General features: G+C 42.6%; 1 pseudogene; it reads left to right on the forward strand.

Annotated features, from left to right (window-relative positions):
- Positions 1-2168: 2168 nt before the first annotated feature.
- LOC134937782 (5S ribosomal RNA) lies at positions 2169-2287 on the forward strand (annotated as a pseudogene).
- Positions 2288-6000: the final 3713 nt, after the last annotated feature.

The raw sequence follows: 6000 nt of genomic DNA on the forward strand, positions 1-6000 counted from the left end.
CTCTTTGGGGCCTAATTTTTAAAACTGCCATCCTGTCTGCCACTGCAGTGCCACTCCTAGATGGGCCAGCTGTTTGTGCCACCCACTTGTGTTGGTTAGCTTAGTTATCCAGCTACCTCGTTGCAACCTTTTGGCCTAAAAACAATATTGGAGTTGATCGCTCGCTAGCTGTTTTTAGTAGCCGTGCAAATGCATAGTGTCCACCCACAGGGGAGTGTAATTTCCCTTTGCAAGTGTGCGAACGCATGTGCAGCCGAGCACTACAAAAACAGTTTGTGCAGTTTCTGAGTAGGTCTGAACTTACTCAGCTGCTGCGATCACTTCAGCCTGTCCGGGGCCAGAATTGAGGTCAGACACCCGCCCTGCAAACACTTAGACACGCCTGCATTTTGCCAAACACTCCTAGAAAATGGTCAGTTGACACCCATAAACGCCCTCTTCCTGTCAATCTCCTTGCGATCGGCTGTGCGAATGGATTCTTCGTTAAATCCATCACAATGATCCACTTTGTGCCCGTATGATGCGCCTGCGCATTGCTGTGCATACGCATGCACAGTAGTGAACTTATCGCTACGCTATGAAAAACGTCAGCGTGCAAACAGGTCAGAATGACCCCCCTTGTGAGGTGTGAGGTGTTTAGAATAGACTAGAAATGAGTGGAAATTAATGCTATTGAGGTTAATAACACCGTAGGATCAAAATTAACCCCAAATTCTGTGATTTTAGCTGTTTTTATGTTTTTTTACAAAAATCATCCAGATCCAAAACCAAAACCTGAAAGGGTTATTTTGGCAAAACCAATCCAGATACAGAACACGAGCGGGGATCCAGATCTAAAACCAAAACACAAAAAGTGCCCGCCGCACATCTCTAATACCTATAGAACCAAATTACAGTATGTGACTGTGAACCATTTAGAATTGGTTCACATTTTGCTAAGTGATTGTGTACAAATAAATTATTAATCATATTATATTATAATATAATTATTTGACAATGTCTAATTTGTTAGATATATTTACATGAATGCACTATATTGAGGGTGTATAGTACATTATACTACATTAGTTAAAGGCACCATAGGTCAAACATACATCACAAAACATACCCAGAAATACTAAAAAAAATCTCAATATGTATAGTTTGGAGCAGAGAAAGGAAAGGGGGGGACATGATATATCAAGGGTTTTAACAAAGTGCAGGAGGGAAACATTCTTCAAATGAAGAGAAGTAATAGGACACGAGGACATGCACTGAGACTGGAAGGGGGGAGGTTCAGGGGAAATTTGAGGAAAAATTACTTCACAGAAAGGGTAGTGGACAAGTGGAATAGCCTCCAATCAGTGGTGGTAGAGGCTAAGACAGTAGAGCAATGTAAACATGCATGGGATAGACATAAGGATATCCTTACAAAGAAATAAGGATCAAATAAGGTTTGAGATAATAATATGGTTTAAAAAAAAAAGAAAAAAGGGGGCAGACTAGATAGGCCAAGTGGTTCTTATCTGCCGTCACATTCTATGTTTCTACGATTCATGCTCTGGGTTCTTGTCAATAAATCACTGGCCTACATCTCAGCAAAAATATATCTGCTAAAACAGAATTTCACATTTCACAGCTTTTACGTTATTTATGTGCATTTTTGTATGTATTTTACATGAGAGCTTATACATAGAACCTGTCATGAACTTAGGTATTTAACAGATAACTACTGCCAACTAGGTTTGGCACTACCCAGGACAGAGTGTCCTAATCGAATGTGCTGGTGGTTTTTGGTAGGGACATGCAGGTTGCAGCCCACTGATCGGGTATCAAGTGTACCCAATCGGTGCAACCCACAATGCTCTGTATATTAAAGTTCACCTACGCTAGTACATACAGCAGAAGTGTGCTCATCTAAATTCTGCTCAGACTGGTATTGATATCACTCTCCCATCCATGGTTCAACGCACAAGCAAACCATAGACAGCAGAAGTGATACAATACACATTATAGTTCTGATCTTATCCCAATATTCTCCCTGACTATCCGTCATCTCTGCTTTTTCTATTACTCTCTCATCTGGAAAGAAAGGACACTGGGTCTTGCATTGCTTTAACACAAAGGACCATGCCCTTTCAAATACAGAAAAGCAAAAGGGTTCTCCCTTCCTTGCTCCCTTGGACTTCGCTGATGGCCATACCACCCTGTATATGCCTAATCTCATCTGATCTCAGAGGCCAAACAGGATAGGGCCTGGTTAGTACTTGGATGAGAGACAATCTGAGAATACCAGGTGCTGCAGGCATTCAACAAGGAAACTTTATTTCTCATAGCACAGGACTACTTACCTGACCAACTATCATTTGAGAAATTAACATAGCAATTAAATGTAACAGTTGTAAACTACACTACTAATAGTAGGATTTATATAGAAGGAGCCCAACAGCTCAGTGGGAATTGGACTCCCTCTATTTTTTCAGGGTATTTTAAACCTATAATTACTTAGGAGAGTCCATTTATTCTATCCTATATGTTAACCTTTTTTTTTTATTTATTTTTTTAGGTATTCAGAACCTTTATTTGTTGACAAGGTAATCAAGATACTCTACACCTCCTTACTCTCACAAGCCCAAATAGGTGTCCTACTGTATTAAATTAGGACTGGAACTAATGAGAGAAAAAAAATCCTTTCTCTTCTCTTTTAAAATTTCAGAATATTTCCTTTGCTACTTTAGCAATTTTAAGCCAGACTATTAAAAGTTAGATTTTAAACTTTCTGTCACAACTGAGGGCTGGTGCTGAACAGGGGAAGCCTCAGTTGTAGGGGCTGAGGTATATGTGTACCTGGGAGGCAGTACAGGGTTCTTGGACATGCAGGGAACCTTTAGAACAAATGCCCGAAGGCGTGACCAAGACAACTTTGTAAAAAGTATAAAGAGTTTATTAAACACAGTTCAGAGGAATACTGATGACTTGGTATTGGTAATAGGAAACACGGTTCAGAGGAATACTGCTGATAGAAACCGATGGTGACTTGAAATTGATGATAAGTCACCGATGGTGATTTGGGATCAATGACAGAACACTGATGGTGACTTGAGCTCAATGACAGAACACCGATGGTGACTAGAGATCAATGATGGAACACCGATGGTGATTTGGAATCGATGGCAGAACACCGATGGTGATTTGGAATCGATGACGGAACACCGATGATGACTTGGGATTGATGACGGAACACCGATGATGACTTGGGATCGATGGCGGAAGACAGATGGTGATTTGGAATCGATGACGGAACACCAATGATGATTTGGGATCGATAACGGAACACCGATGGGTACTGGCAGGGCAGAGCACCGCTAGAAGCTGGACGCTGGAAGCCGGTGTCAGGTAACTGCCGGTCACAGGATGCAATGCTGAGACACTGCAGAGTCAGGCTGCACCACAAGATGGCAGCAGGTGCGGGTCTCTAGTGGGAGCTGAACTCAGGAGCAGGAATCCCTGGAACCATAGCAGAACACCCACAGGCAGGAGAGACTTGTATCACTGGGTTTGACAACTGAAGCACTGAACACTTTCCAGCCCAGGAACAGGATATTTATACCCGCTGGGAAGCAGGGATTAGCTGGTTAATTAAGCAGAGTCAAGAGTGCAGCTGCTGGATAATTAGGCAGAAACTAGAGTGCAGCTGATAGGCTGAAAAGTATCATGTGATGAAAACAACCATGGCTGCGCCCATGTTTGAACTTGGAGGAAAGACTGTTTGTAACTTGCATGTGAGTTTTAACCATGAAGCTGCCAGAATCACAGTAAAGAGATTTGAGACAATGAGATGCAGCATGCTGCACACAGACAGTGCAGATGGAATCTAGGATTGGAACGCTGGGACAGTCTCAGGAGGCATTTGGAACGTAAATACTGATAAAGAATTACCTGGATCGTGACACTTTCTATATTTTCTTTGTTTATCATTTCATCATTATATTTAGATGATTGTTATATTTAAGAGTGCTCCCAAATGAGTTTTTTTGCCTTTTACTCTCAGCAAAACATTGTAGTCTACAACTACCGAAAAATTTGGGAGCACCACCAACCTGTAAGCTTTTGGAAATTACTCAAATGGGACTTCATTTTGGTTTTGAATTTAATTTATTTTGCTTTACTGTGGTGAAACTAGTGCAGACTCATCTCTTACCTATGCTAAAGCCTACAGTTAACAGGAGGACATGGGTATGTCGTGACCGCCTACTTTGATTGGCAGTAGCGTGCTTCTTGGTGTAGTTTCTATAGAGGCAAGATTAGCACCCATGGTTATCCAGGGTCCTACTCCAACAGGTATCTGACCCTCTAATAAAGTAACAATATATAATTCCAGGGCATGGACTGCACCCGGACCCATAAAGGAGGGGGTGGACCCTCAGGCGGGCCCACCAGGGATTTCCCCTGTACTCCTTTGGGTCAGTCCAACCCTGGGTCCAGAGTTCCTTACAAATTCTACTACAGAAAAGTGCCTGTTACATTTTCTATTTTCCTCCTGAGTCCATTAGTATATTAGAACCAGTGGTGGATTTTACCTATGGGCGCAGGACTGCAACCCCCCCCTTCCCCCCAGTAAAATCTGCCATAGTAAGTGAGCCAGTTGCAGTCCGTGACTGTACTGACTATACTTTCACTGGTAGTGACTTCCTATTGGAAGCCCTACCTGTCAGTCATCCATCACCCATTGGGAGGTATTTCCTTCTTTCCTGCAGAAAGCCACTCCCTGCCTGATCATCAGCCCTAGCTGGCTTTTATGGTCTGCAGCCGATGCAGCCCATAGAAGCCAGGAGTTTGAGCATGCGCAGTCAAGCTGCCACTTGTGTGCATGCACTGGTCCCGTTGCCTGTCAGCAGTATTGTGTTAGGGGCTACCTCTCTTCCTCCTCCGGACAAGGTAGCGCAGCCAGTGGCAACACTTCTCCTCCACAATGGTAGGGGCCGCTGCTGATTGGGACCCATTCAGACTGCATTCAGAGCTTGTCTGGACATTTCAAGTGTTTCAAGCTGCATTCAGAGCCTATACTTGTGACTGTATTTGTTCAAGCTGCTTTCAAGTTTATCATTGTATTGGACTGAGAGAAAAGGTTTCTCAATATTCATCAGAGTATTGTGAGGATGAGTCAGAGCAACAGCAACAACAGCACAGCAGCAACGTATTTGGATGCTGCCAAGGTCAGTAAATCTGCGTCATAAGATGCAGATGTTGGCCTTGACGCACCTCAAAAATGACCTCAACACACCCTCATTTTCTAAAACACAGCCCATCCATGTCCTGTCCCTGGCCCATGCTCAGTTTATAAAATATTGGCCAAATATTGCCCTTGCGTCCACCTCCGAATAAGCCCTTTCATTATTGTGTGATATTTCTTCATTAGTAATACATATGTATTACTGGCAGATGGGATGCAGGCTGTCAGTATACTGACAGCAGCATCCCGTCTGTCGGAATCCCATCAGTCAGGCAGCGAGTCCCCATGCTTCGGCCACAGTGGCTTGCTTTGCTCGCCACAGATTATATTACCACTTGGTTGGTGGTGGGATTCTGGCTGTCGACATTTCACCACCTGTCTGGATTCTGGCGTCGGCCTCCTGATCGCCGGGACCCTGACAGCTGGTATTTTAATTGCATCCCTTGTCATTGTGTGATATTCCTTCATTATTGTGTGATGTTCCTTCATTATTGTGTGATATTCCTTCATTATTGTGTGATGTTCCTTCATTATTGTGTGATACTCCTTCATTATTATGTGATGTTCCTTCATTATTGTGTGATATGCCTTCATTATTGTGTAATGTTCCTTCATTATTGTGTGATATTCCTTCATTATTGTGTTATATTCCTTCATTATTGTGTGATATTCCTTCATTATTGTGTGATGTTGCTTCATTATTGTGTGGTATTCCTTCGTTATTGTGTGATATTTCATTATTGTGTAATTAGTGTTTGATATCCCTTCATTATTGTGTGATGTTTTAT

Source organism: Pseudophryne corroboree, chromosome 6 (assembly GCF_028390025.1).
Source record: "Pseudophryne corroboree isolate aPseCor3 chromosome 6, aPseCor3.hap2, whole genome shotgun sequence".
In the NCBI taxonomy this organism is placed as follows: domain Eukaryota; kingdom Metazoa; phylum Chordata; class Amphibia; order Anura; family Myobatrachidae; genus Pseudophryne; species Pseudophryne corroboree.